The sequence below is a fragment of the Callithrix jacchus genome, chromosome 12 (assembly GCF_049354715.1).
Source record: "Callithrix jacchus isolate 240 chromosome 12, calJac240_pri, whole genome shotgun sequence".
Lineage (NCBI taxonomy): Eukaryota > Metazoa > Chordata > Mammalia > Primates > Cebidae > Callithrix > Callithrix jacchus.
Window position 1 is genome coordinate 50,235,237 of NC_133513.1, and position 13,832 is coordinate 50,249,068.

Genomic DNA, 13,832 nt, shown 5'->3' on the forward strand with positions numbered 1-13,832 from the left:
GATAAACTGGCCAATCATACTCTGCTCTTCTATTCCACCCATTCCTGCTTTTTCCTTTGAAATTACTGGCTAATTCTAAACACACCCAGGCTGGTTCCATTTTTACTTCAGCGGGATGTTTATCTTGGTGAGTGTGTTTGCTTATGTAAAATGAGGACTGTTTACCTAATGATACCAACAACCTTCAGAATATTGCTTGTGTGTGTGTGTGTGTGTGTGTGTGTGAGAGAGAGAGAGAGAGAGAGAGAGAGAGAGAGAGAGAGAGAGAGATGGAGTCTCACACTATTGCCCAGGCTGGAGTGAAATGGCACCATTTCAGCTTATTGTAACCTCCACCCCTCAGGTTCATTCGATTCTCCTGCCTTAGCCTCCCAGGAAGCTGGGATTACAGGCGCTCATCACCACACCCAGCTAATTTTTTTGTATTTTTAGTAGAGACAGGGTTTCATTATGTTGGCCAGACTGGTCTCGAACTCCTGACCTTGTGATCCGCCCTCCTCAGCATCCCAAAGTGCTGGGATTACAGGCGTGAGCCACTGTACCCGGCCCAGAATATTGCTTTTTAATATAGAATCATATATTGAGGCTCTGTGCCCCAGCCTCACTGAAACAGTTGAAATGTCATGAAGATTTTATGCATGCTCTACCTCTTGGACCTTAGTCCATGTTCTTCCTGTTGCCTGCGATACTGTTTCCTAATGCTACCTGGCAAACATGTATCCACCCGTCAGGTGTTTTTCTTGTGGTTAGCCCACTCTAGTGTGGCACATAGTATGTGTTTAATTTGTATTCCGAGAATGAATGAGTGGAATGTAGGAATGAGAGGATGAGTAGGTACGTGGACCCCTGTGCAGCTGGAGTGCAGCCTGTCCTGGTACTGTTGCCCAGCTACCTGTCCTGCCTGCACAGCCACTGTTCAGGTAGCACTCCAGTAGGGCATGATGCTTCCTCTCCACATTTTGTATCCCAGCACAGACCCGGCATGCAGAGAGTCAACAGCCAACCTGGCTCTCTGATTCAACCCTAGACTCAGTAATTGTCCATGTTAGGGTCGGGAGGCTGGGCTACCTCCTAGAAATTTCATTATTTGGTTCAAGAACTGTCTTTTGCTCCTCTTTGAAAATCCTGCTCCTTGATTTTCAGTTGTCAGATTGTGTGATATTTAACCCAGACCTTTAATGTCTTGAGTCTTTTTAAATGACCCAAAAAATAATTTTTAATTTTAAAAATAGTGACTTATTCCTTCCATGACTTAACAATCACTTAGTGTTCTTTGTTCCTTTGCCAACAGACTGTAAGTGCCTTGATACCAAAACCACGTTGGGTTTTGTTTGCTATTTGTATCTCTAGAGACTACGGCAGTATCTGGGCCATAACAGCTGCTCAGTAAATAATTAAAATCAATGAGTAAATTAATGCAAGGGTGAATGAGCCAAGATAAATATTTAATTTTAAAAATTTAGGACAGTTTTAGATTTACGGAATTATTGCAAAGATTATTAAGAGAGTTTCTATATAACTTATATAACCCCCAATTTATCCTATTAACATTTTATATTAATATGATACATTTGTCACAACTAATGAAGCATAATATTCAGATATTGTTATTGTCTAAAGTTAATACTTTATTTAGATTTCATCAGTTTTTCCCTAGTGTCTTTTTTTCTGTTCCAGGATCCTACATTGAGAAGTTACACCCTGTCAGGCTCCTCTTGGTTGTAACAGTGTTTCAGACTTTTCTTGTTTTGATGAGTTTGATAGTTTTGGGGAGTATTAGGTATGTTGCAGAATGTTTTTCAGTTGGAATTTGCCTGATTATTTCATCACGATTAAAGTGAGGTGATGTGTTCTTGGGAGGAAGGACACACAAGTAAAGTGCTGTTTTCATTACATCATATCAACAGGACAAACTATCATCAGGATGACTTACTGTTGATATCGATCACCTTGGTCACTTGGCTGAGGTAGTGTTTATCAGTTTTCTGCACTGTTAAGTTACTTTTCCCTCCTTTTCCATGCTGTGCTTTTTGGAAGAAAGTTACTATGTGCACTATGTGCAGCATAGACTTAAGGAGTGGGAGTTATACTCCACTTTTTTTTTGAGACTGAGTTTTGCTCTTGTCTCAGGCTGGAGTGCAGTGGTGCAACCAGGGCCCACTGCAACCTCTGCCTCTTGGATTCAAGCGATTCTCTTGCCTCAGCCTCCCGAGTAACTGGGATTACAGGCACCTGCCACTACACCCAGTTAATCATTATAATTTTAGTAGAGATGGAGTTTCACCATAGTAGCCAGGCAGGTTGTGAACTCCTGACCTCTGATAATCCACCCACCTCGGCCTCCCAAAGAGCTGGGATTACAGGGGTAAGCCACCACATCCACGTATATTCTACTTTATTAGGGGTAAAATATCAAAATAAATTACTTGAAATTCTTGTGCATGGGAGATTGGTCTATTCATCCAGATTTATTTATATATTAAATAACTTCTTTATATCAAGATGAATGTATGGATTTTTATTTTCTATTTCAGGTTATAAATTCTACTTTATTACTCATTATTTCAGCTTTGGTCACTGGCAGCTCTTTCAGCTGGTTCCTATATCCCTTTGATATACCCACATCTTTTGTTTGTTTGTTTGTTTTTAGTTTTTCCTTGCTTTCTGAAACTACAAAGATTCCACAGGTTCATTTCTACCCCAGTGCTAGGATCAGCTATTTTTCCAAGAATTTCTTCTTTCTTTAATTGGAGAATGATTGCAGAAGCCAAGATCTGGTTGCTAGTTGCTACTGAGATCTGCTGCTTTTAGGCCTTCTCAGCTGCTATGTGTGTCTGTACTAACCCATGTGTATATACATCTATAAATATTTCTCTATGAATCTGCATCTATTTAAACTAAGCATGAATTCATACTGATGTCTTCCTGAACGTTTAATTTTAAAAGTTTTATTGAAAACAGACATAAATCCAGCCATATCAATAATTGTATTAAATTTGAATGGGATAAAACACTTCAGCAGGCTTCATCAGACTGGATAAGAAACCAAAATGTAACTATACATTGTCTATAAGAGACATGGAAAAGTGATACCATCTAAATAAAGACAAAAACATTAAAATTAAAGAGTCACATAATAAAAGGGTCAAAGTCATCAGGAAGATATAACAATTATAAACATGTATGTGCTTAACAACAGAGTCCCAAAGTGCATAAAGCAAAAATGAATTGAAAAGAGGAATATGAAATTCAACAATAATAGTTGGGAAACTCTAATACCTGATTCTTAGTAATTTACAGAACAACTAGACATAAACTCAGCAAGGATATGGAACTTGAACAACTCTGTCAACTCACTTGATCTAACTGACATTTATAGACTACTCCACCCTACAATAGTAGTACATATCAAATATTTTCAGGAAAAACCATTTATGGTGGGTCATAAACAAGTCTTAATAAATTTAAAAAATTTGAAATCAAACAAAATATGTTCTCCAACTACAGTTGAATTAAATTAACACAAATAAATGTGGGACCTGAGCAGTGATCTGTCCTTTGGTTCACTTTATCAAGCACTTTGACATACTGTTCAGGATTAGTTCCATAGGAAAACTTTATGGTGGTGTTTTCCTTAGCAACTTGGTCTCTCATTTCTCAGATTTCTCCCCGCTGTTTGGATTTCCCCTTTCTTGGTGGCTTTTAGTTACCCCACTCTACTGTGCACCTTCCATGACTGTGCCTGCATCTGAAGCCAAATGGTAGAGGACACACAGACAAGAAAAGCAACAGGGGTTTGCTCTACTTACTTGGGGCCACAGTTGCTCCGGTCATAAAGTTTTCCCTCAGAGTTTCAGGTTCCTTCAGACCTCCACTAATTATTTTGTTTTTGTGGAATTATCTTGAGACTGGGGCTTGGGAAAACAGAACAAAGAAAAGTAAATACAGGCAGTTTCTGCTTACCGTCTCAAAGAGAGTAATTCCCTTTCGTGTGTCTGAGTTAGAATTAGAGGACTTTTTCTGGAGTTTTCTGTATGTGTGCCCTTGTTCCCACCTCTGAGTTTTGTGCCTCCCTGGGTCCAAACTGGAGATACAAAAAGGGGGAAAAATGGGAACCTTACTACCATTTCAGTGGTACTTTGAATTCTTGTTTTCTTTCCCTATCTGCCTAATACTGTTTACTTACCAGAGTACTGAAATAGCTGCTCCATGCATTCTGTCCAGGTTTTACAGCTGCATTCAGTAGGAGAGACAGGGTGGAGTCTGCCTACTCCGTCTTATCTGGAACTGTAACTCTACATGTTTGTTTCTTTGTTTATTTATTTATTTATAGAGATAGAGTCTCACTCTGTTGCCCAAGCTGGAGTGTAGTGGCATGATCTTGGCTCAGTGCAACCTCTGCCTTCCACGTTTGAGTGATTATCCTGCCTCAGCCTCCAGAGTAGCTGGGATTACTAGCGCGTGACATCACACCCAGCTATTTTTTTGTATTTTTAGTAGAGATGGGATTTCACCATGTTGGCCAGGCTGGACTCGAACTCCCTGACCTCAGGTGATCTGCCCACCTCAGCCTCCCAAAGTGCTCAGATTACAGGCATGAGCCACCACGCCCGGCCTCTGTGGGGGACTATACCTGTATAGATATGCAGATATGTTTCCTTCAAGAGAAAATATACTAATATATTAATTGTATATTATTTAGTAGTGGAACAATCATGGTATTTTTCTTTTTTGTATTTTCTAAATTTTCTCACAGTTACTGTATATTACACCAAAATAAAACCCAATACATGTTATTTTTTAAAAAAGAACTCAAATGCAATGAAACAGTTTCAGTAATTGGATGTCCACAGCACCATTTGGTATAGAAAGTATGAAACAATTAGTTTCTATTTCCATATAGGAAACCAGACTTGAAAAGCCCAGAGATGCTTGGGATGTTGCTTTCTAGGTTTGGAAGATTACTTTTGACTCCACAAACCAATTCACCTGGACTGGATAACGATCCTGAAGCATGAACCCTTTCTTGTACCCTATCTCCCTTTCTTTTTCCTGCTTCTTTTCCAGTGGATGAGGCCTCGAGGCAGCACTGCGGTTACAAAGTCAAACGCAGCACACACACTGCCATTTCTCATTTGGTTCCCAGCCTCCTTGACATCTTTGAACTTTACAGAGCCAGGTGATTTTTAAACAGTTTTGATTTGGACCTTAACTACATTAAAATTGATAAATTATGGATATAGTTTGGATGTCCCCTCAAAAATCTCATGTTGAGATGCAATACCTAGTGTTGGAGGTGGGGACTGGTTGGAGGTGTTTTGGTCATGGGGGCAGAACCCTCCGGGCTTGGTGCTGTTATCGCCATAGTGAGTGAAGTCTCGCGATATCTGGTGGTTCAAAAGAGTGTGGCACCTCCCCCCACCTCTTGCTCCAGCTCTCAGCACTTGCTGTGCCTGCTCCCGCTGTGGCCTCCACTACAAGTAAATAAATGACCCCTGAGGCCTCCCCAGAAGCCGATTAGATGCCAGTACCAAGCTTCTTGTGCAGCCTGCAGAACTCTGAGCCAGTTAAACCTCTTGTCTTTATAAATTACCTAGCCTCAGGTATTTTTTATAGCAATCCAAGGATGGCCTAACACAACCATAATTCTTGTCTCATAATATGTGCTGTTCCTTAGTCTTTTCATGACTCACTTTGCTTATTTTTCCATCTGGAGCAGAGGACACAGGGCAGTGAAGACCTAACCCCAAGCTCTGGCTGGAGCAAGAGGTGTACTGTGATCTTTTAAAAACCATGGCTTAATAACTTAAGCCGTATAAGGTATAATGTCCTTCCATCCTGATAGCCTCTCTATTAACATTTCTTCTAGGACATGTCTACTAGTGATAGACTTTTTCAGTTTTTATTTATCTAGGAATGTCTTATTTTTTTCTTTCTTTTTAGCAAATAGTTTTGCCAGATACAGAATTCATACTTGACGGTTATTTTCCCCCAGGACTTTAAATATTTTATCTTACTGCTTTCTAGCCTGCATGAGTTCTGAAGAAAAATTGGCTTTTAATGTTTTTGACTATAATTGTCCTGCTCTTTGACTATTACTACTGTTATATGTGATTAGATGCTTTCTGTTTCTGCTTTCAAGATTTTCTCTTTTCTTTGGCTTTCAGCAATTTTACTATAGTGTGGCTTGTTGTGTGTTTTAAAATTCAACCTTCTTAGAGTTTTTTTTTTTTTTGAGACGGAGTTTCACTCTTGTTACCCAGGCTGGGCAATGGTGCAATCTCGGCTCACCACAACCTCTGCCTCCTGGGTTCAGACAATTCTCCTGCCTCAGCCTCCTGTGTAGCTGGGATTACAGGCACGCGCCACCATGCCCAGCTATTTTTTTTTTTGTATTTTTAGTAGAGACGGGGTTTCACCATGTTAACTAGGATGGTCTCGATATCTTGACCTCGTGATCCACCCACCTTGAGCCACCGTGCCCGGCCAGAGTTTGTTGATATTCTTGTATGTAGAGATTCATGTCTTTCATCAAATTTGGGAAGTTTTTGGCTATTATTTCTTCAGAAATTCTTTCTGTCCTTTTCTCCCTCTCCTGTCCCTCTTGGAATTTCATTATGCATATGTTGGTGTAGCTGGTGTTGTCCTACTGGTCTCTTAGGCTCTGTTTATGTTTCTCAATTTTTTTGTTTTTACTCCTCAAATGAAATAATCTCAATTGGCCTGTCTTCATATAACCAGGTCACGGGACAGGATGGGGCTCAGCTTCCCCCCAATTTGATGTGCCCACGGTTCTTGGCCTCTCTTTCTCCTAAGAATGGGAAAGGGGCCTGGCCGCCCAGTGAGCTTACAGTTCAATTAAATGTCGGACCCAAAGAGTTTAGCAGAAAGCGATTTATTAGGCAGAGAGAGAGAGAGAGAGAGAGAGGGAGGGAGGGAGGGAGGGAGGGAGGGAAGGAGAGAGAGAGGAGAGAGGAGAGAGGAGAGAGAAATTGTTGTGGGAGAGGTTCCCCTGAGAGGGAAATTCGGGCAGGCAAGCTGCAGTGGAGTTTAACTTTGAAGTTGTTCCTGCCCCATTCATGTTATTGTCCAATGAGAGGAGTTCTTTCAGACTCCCTCTGGAGTGATTAATCTTTGAATCTGTTGCTGGATTGGCTGGCTGGCTGGTCCAGAACAGAGGCCGTTACTCTCAGAGATCTTCTTAGGCTTTTTTAAACAAAGGATCACACCTGAAATTTCACCTAGCCCGCCCGCAGGAAAGTTAAACAAAGAACTCCAGGTTCCCGAATGGGGAGGTGGATGTAGGCATGGTGCTGGAAGTTCTTGCCTTTGAAACCACGCCCCTTATGTACCCAAGAAGACAGGATTTTTCCTTTAACACACACAGTCCCTCATTCAGATATACTGATGCTTCCTTCTGTTTGCCCAAATCTGTTGGCGAACTCCTCTAGTGAAATTGCCTTTCTGTTACACTTTTTATCTCCAAAATTTCTATTTGGTTCTTTTTAAAAACTGTTTAATTATTTTATCAATATTTACTATTTGATGAGACACTGTTCTCCTGATTTCCATTAGTTCCTTTTCTATGGGTTCTTTTAGCCTTTTAACATATTTAAGATCATTTTAACGTCCTTTTCTTTCTTTCCTTCCTTTTTTTTTTTTTTAATTTGAGACAGGCCCTCCCTCTGTCACCCAGGCTGGAATGCAGTGGTGTGATCTTGACTTATTGCAACCTCTGCCTCCTAGGCTGAAGCGATTCTCCTGCCTCAGCCTTCCAAGTAGTTGGGGCTACAGGGGCGAACCACCATGCCTGGCTAATTAAGGTCTTTTTCTAATATACCCAATGCGTAGGTTTTCTCAGGGAGGCTTCTACTCGTTTATTTTTTCCCCTGTGAATGGCCAAACTTTCTTGTTTGTTTTTTGCATGTCTCATAACTTTGTTGTTAACTGGACATTTTGAACATTATAACGTAGTGACACTGGAAATCAGATTCCACCCCCACCCCAGTGTGGCTGTTGCTTATTGTGGGTTATTGTTATTTGTTTTGTTATTATTTTTCTGAACTATTTTTATAAACTCTGTATTCTTTGTTAAATGCAGTCAACAAAGTCCGCGTTCCATTAGCTTAGTGGTCAGCTAGTGTTGGAGTTTCGTTAAATGCTTTAGACCAAGAAAAGAAAAAAAAAGAAAAAGAAAGGAGCCACAATACCCTCCTAGTCTTTGAAGATTGCCTCCAGGTTAGGTTACTCTTTGATGCTTGACTGGGCCATTTACAATTCTGCCTTAACCTTGTGAAAGGAAAATAAATCTTGGGACCCCAAATCACTAAGCTAAGGGAAAAGTCAGGCTGGGAACTGCTCAGGGCAAACCTGCCTCCCACTGCATTTGAAGTCATCCCTCTGTTCACCAAGATAAATGCATATTCTGATTGCCTCATTTGGAAATCTAATCAGAAACTCAAAAGAATGCAACCATTTGTCTCTTATCTACCTATGACCTGGAAACCCCCTCCTAACTTTGAGTTGGCCCACCTTTCCAGACTGAATCAGTGTATATCCAACACATATTGATTGATGTCTCATGTCTCCCTAAAATGTAGAAAACCAAGCTGTGTCCCTCCCACCTTGGACATAGGTTGTCAAGACCTCCTGAGGCTGTATCATGGGTACACGTCCTCAACCTTGGCAAATAAACTTTCTAAATTAACTGAGACGTGTCTCAGATTTTTGGGGTTCACAGCTTTCACTTCCTACTTGCATAAAACCTGCAAATCCACCAGAAATGAAAGCTTAAGGTCTTCTTGGGCCTTTTCAGAGCATGTGTCCAAACCTGGATGTGTGCCTCATCTTCTTTATCCTCCAGTATACGTGCTAGCTTTTAAAATCCCTTATTACCCCAGGCATCTCTTTTCCCAAGCTCTTCTTCCCTAGATTTGGTCTGTTTCTTGATTGTCCTGAGTGTCATTTATTCATTACCCTAGTCTGCTGCAGCCAACACTTTTGCCTTCAAATACTTTCAGCAAGCCACTACTTGGGAAGTTGCTCCAGTCCCAGGAATGTTCTGAATTGGGCAAAACAAAGGCAAGCCCTTGCACCAATCCTTCAGGGAGCTACCTGACAGCCTGCTTGAAACTTACAACCACAGTTCTTTGAGAATAAGGTTCATGTTTTTCCTTGTGGCATTAGAACCTGAACTCAGGGTGTGGGTTGCCGTCTTCACAGTCATGTTGATCTGGAAAGTGGGATATGGCAGGCAGGCAATTTAAATGCCATAGCACTCTATTATGGCAGTTTAGCAGCTTCTTTCTTTATTGGGCTTTTTGTAAATTCTTGAATGGATTCCAGAGTTCTACAAAAGTTGATTTAGATAACTTTGCCTTATTTATGTATTTTGTGGAGAAATGGAGTCCTGGAATTCTCCACCATTTTCAGTAACAGCACTCCTTTCTTTACCTTTTTGTACCCTTCATTGTGTCTTTCTTCCTAAAACAATTTTAAAAATTGTTTTTATCTTTATAAAAAGGATATTATATTTCATATTATTATTTGTCCTTTTTAAAAGCTATTATATAGCCACAGGTTATCCCTGTCTTTGCATGTGATACTGTGCTTCATGTTATTATATGTAAATTTTTGGTGCCACAAAAGAAGTAGCACTTGAATATAAATTTTCTCAGCAAGGCAATTTACTTCTATAGACGGGTTTGTTGCACAGATGAAGCAATGATGAGTGCACACCTGGACAAGGGAGGGGAAGAAGTTTTTATTCCTGATGCAGATAGCCCCTACTGCTGTGATGTTCTCCTGTTGGCTAGGGTTGGACTGCACAGTCTAAGCTAATTCTTACTGGCTATTTTAAAGAGAGCAGGTGTACGAGCCAGAGTGACTACAGGGTGGGTAGTTTGGTGGGAGGGACAGTTATGGAACAGGTCAGAGCAGGTAACCAGGGGTCACTCAGGTCAAAGCAGGTGACCAGGGGAACAGATGTGAACTACTGATTATAACTGCTGGGAAAGTTGTTTACCAAAACCAGAAGCAAGGAGGTACAGAAACCAGGAAGTTAAACTTTAAAATGGAGAATTAAAGAATAAGAGAGCTGAACATACTGACATACTAAATCTTTGAAGAGAAATTTGGAGTTCACTATATCTAACAATGTTTTGCCTAATGAAGGATATTCTGGAGTTGAAGTATTTGTGGGAGATTGATTTGGCCTTCCCTATGTAAATATTGTTTGTATGCCTTAATTCAGGGTGAGTTAGCCTAAGGGATGCTCATCTTTCTAGGTATGAATCAGCAGGTAGTTTTAAAACACCTGGTATGTGCAAAATGGTACCAGCCCCTGAAGAGTATGTCAGTGTGGAAAGTTGGGCCCAACTGGTGCCTGACTCAAATGTGAGATGATAAGGATGGGTGCAGAGGTAACTATCTGTGGACACAGAAATGGAGGGGAGAATTCTAAGGCACTTTTGAAAAAGAATTAACAGACTATGGAAACTTGAATATGATGAGAGACAATCAGGAATTGAAACAGTCTCCTAGGGTTTTAAGCCTCAAAAGTCAGGGGAAGAAGTGATTCTACTAAAAAATATATATAGTTTTGAAAAATGACAATGCATAGCTGGTTTTGCATTATATTGCATGAACATCTCAGGGCCTGTTCTTCATTAGGTTATTCCTCAGTGAAGGCAAGGGTCTTAACTCTCCTCTCTGATTTTGGAGTCTTCCTCCTATCTAGCTTGTATTCTACGCTGTCAGAATGAAACCCATTTCACTGCTTTTCTGCAGGACTACTTACTGCTTGGAGTAAGTAGTGGCTGGTGAAGTTCTCCCTTTCAGAGCCTCTCTGTCTCCCTGTTGCCTTTCTAAGTTCTGTAATTCCTTTGGGCCCTAGCTTGGGTCCTGCTTTTTCCATCAAGTCTTTCAACATTTCTTTCTTCCTTTTCAGAATAGGAGTTGTATATGGGGTGTGTAGGGATGGAAAGGTGTTTTACCTTTCCTTACTCATCGTAAGGGTCATATAACAAAACATAAATTAACAAGAAAAAAGCATAATAAATTTATTTTATCAAAGTTCTTTTGTTTTGATGTCTACTCTAAACACGTCCATATTTGCTTCACTTGTCTATGCAGATATATTTTGCACATAAGCAAAATTAAGATATTTCTGTAAAATTTGTTTTGTAAACTGTGTTTTCCTTTTTGTTGTTTTTTTTTCAACTTTTATTTTAAATTCAGTGGGTACACATGGAGATGTATTACTAAGCTGTATTGCAGTGATGCTGAGGTATGGGGTATGAATGATCCCATCACCCAGGTTTAATCAAAGTTTCATGTGACATAGGAGCCTTCAGAAATGAAAATCCAAAGACCCAGGGAAAACTCTACTTTTATGCTTAGGTTTAAAGAATGGAGTCCTTGTAGGAATGTGAATGGATAATGGGTTTGACCTAATGGTAGTAGACTTAGGTGAGGGGTTCTGACCCAGCAAGACCTGCCTATTCAGATTCTTCTTGGCTTCTCTGTGCAGCATTCCTTCTTCCCAGGTATGAAGCAGGACACTCTAGACTGAAGGACTTCAAGAGAGAAGGGAAGAGTGGTCTTTCTACATTTTATGGCTTGCGCTCGGCTAGAGAAGTTTTAGTTTCTATGACCTACCTTGGGGAGAGGAATTCTGGTTTCTATGACTTGTATCAGGGAAGAAAGAGGGGTGGGAGATGGGAGGAGGGGAGAAGATCAGAGTGACCTTGCTTCTGAGGCCCCTTCAGTCCCCTAAAGTACTCAGCATGCCAAGGTGACAGACTTGCAACATTGTTTCCTGAGCCCCAACAAGTGCTTATTTGGAATTTTACCCATTGAGTGTCATATATTGTTGAAATTACCTAAAATTTCAGAAATGTACAATCTGAATCAATTTCATCTTTCTTTCATAAGTAACGTATTCAAGCTCCAGGGTGGCATCTATAGGAAAAATTTGTGCTTCAATTAGTGAGGCAAAAGAAGTGTTTCCACTGAAAATACTTCATGCTGTTATTTACCCGTTTAAGTCAGAGGAGCTTCTAGCTATAGATTAGAAATGTGCAGGTGCACTTAGCACCTGCACACTCAGCCTCTGCACCCAGGGTCCTCCCTGTGGCCTCCCCATCAGGCATGGCAGTATAGAGTTAGCAAAGGGCACCATCTGGCAGGGCCTCCCCTCCAGCCCTGCAGCCCTGTGGTGCTGCCTAGGGTCAGGTGCCCTTGAAGCTCCATCACTAAACTGCTCAGTCACTAAACTGCTCAGTGGGACTTACGGGCACTGCTTATTGGAAACAGTCTTCCACTGGATGTTTTATATTCAGAGATTCATCAGGGGTAAATCTGACTGAAAGAGAGATTGATTTTGAAAGCCAAGTTTCTCCAGAGGCTTGTCAGTGAAGCTTCAGAGTTGAAGGCTGCAGCATGTCAGTGAGATCAACTGTGTGCCTTTGACACATTGGACTTAGGTCATCAGTCCAATGTGGAGTTTGCGGGTGGGGGCTGGCATTGGGACAATTCAAGCGTAAGAGAGATGGGGACAGGATGTGCGTAAGGGAGGACTCAGTTTGTGTTTATGATGGTAAATTAGGGCCATGAAGTCCTTGTGGGTTTGACTCTCAAAGTAATTACATCTGTGCTAAGATCTGCCCATTCTTTCTGAAGGGGGTATATTGACTACCATTTTAACTCTTTGTTGAATTGCTACTTCTTTTATCTAACAGGTAAAATTCATTACAAAAATGAAAACTTTTGGCTAGTTCTGCACTGCCGGAGCCTTCCATCGTTATCTTTTACAGAAACGTGCTCATGAATAAGGAACTTCACTGCAGCATTATAGTGATGTGAAATAACTGGAGAAGCCCAAAATATTTAACCACTGGGGAGTGAATGGTTTAATAATTTATGGTATATCCTTATTGTAGGATACTATTCAAGCATTAAAAAATAAGACCTATCTGTATTTAGAGATATGAAAAGAGGGCTATAATATATTGTGGGCAAAAAAAGTGAGATGCAAAATTGTATGTGTATATGTATATACACACATATACATACGTATGCATACATACCATAATCTATTCTTGTTCAGAAGAAAATCATGTATAGGTAACTAGACTGCTTAATAATATTAGCTAATATTTGTTAAATTTGTATTGCGTGCTAGCACTATGTCTAATACTCATCATACCTAAATGACCTCATTTAGTTCTCATAATAACACTGTGAGGTAGGTAATTATTTAACCTGCTTTACAGTAGAAGAAACAGCACCTTAGAAGAGAGGTTAGGAGGCCTCCTTCAGGCTGCATGGGTGGTTACAGGTGAAAGTTGGACTCTAGTCCAGAAGCCTGCACTTCCACTCACCATGCTCTGTGCACTGCTTCTTAATGTTTACCTGCTAAAAGAATGTAAGATATCCTAATATTTAGTTGGAGTCTTAAAGAAAACTCATACTTGAGATGGGTTTTTAACGAGGTGCCTCTCAGATCTTTCCCTCGCACCCTGAATTGGCATCCAGGCTGCTGAAGCCTCCTGCACGTGTATCTATGGCCAGGTCATCTCCCCAGCCTGGTGCCTTCCACCCCATGGTGCTGTTACTTATTATAGAATTCAGAAGGCAGTTACCGCTTTGTTTTCTGTGTTCTTGATAGCTCTAGGAACCTTGATGAGTAACTGCTACTTAAACATCTTGTTCTTAAATTTGGAGCATAATTGTTATGATACAGTTCTAACTGCTAGGGTCACATAGTTCTACAGTTCAAATTAAACATTAGCTCGTATTGCCTCTAGGTTTAAAACTAATGTACCCAGAAG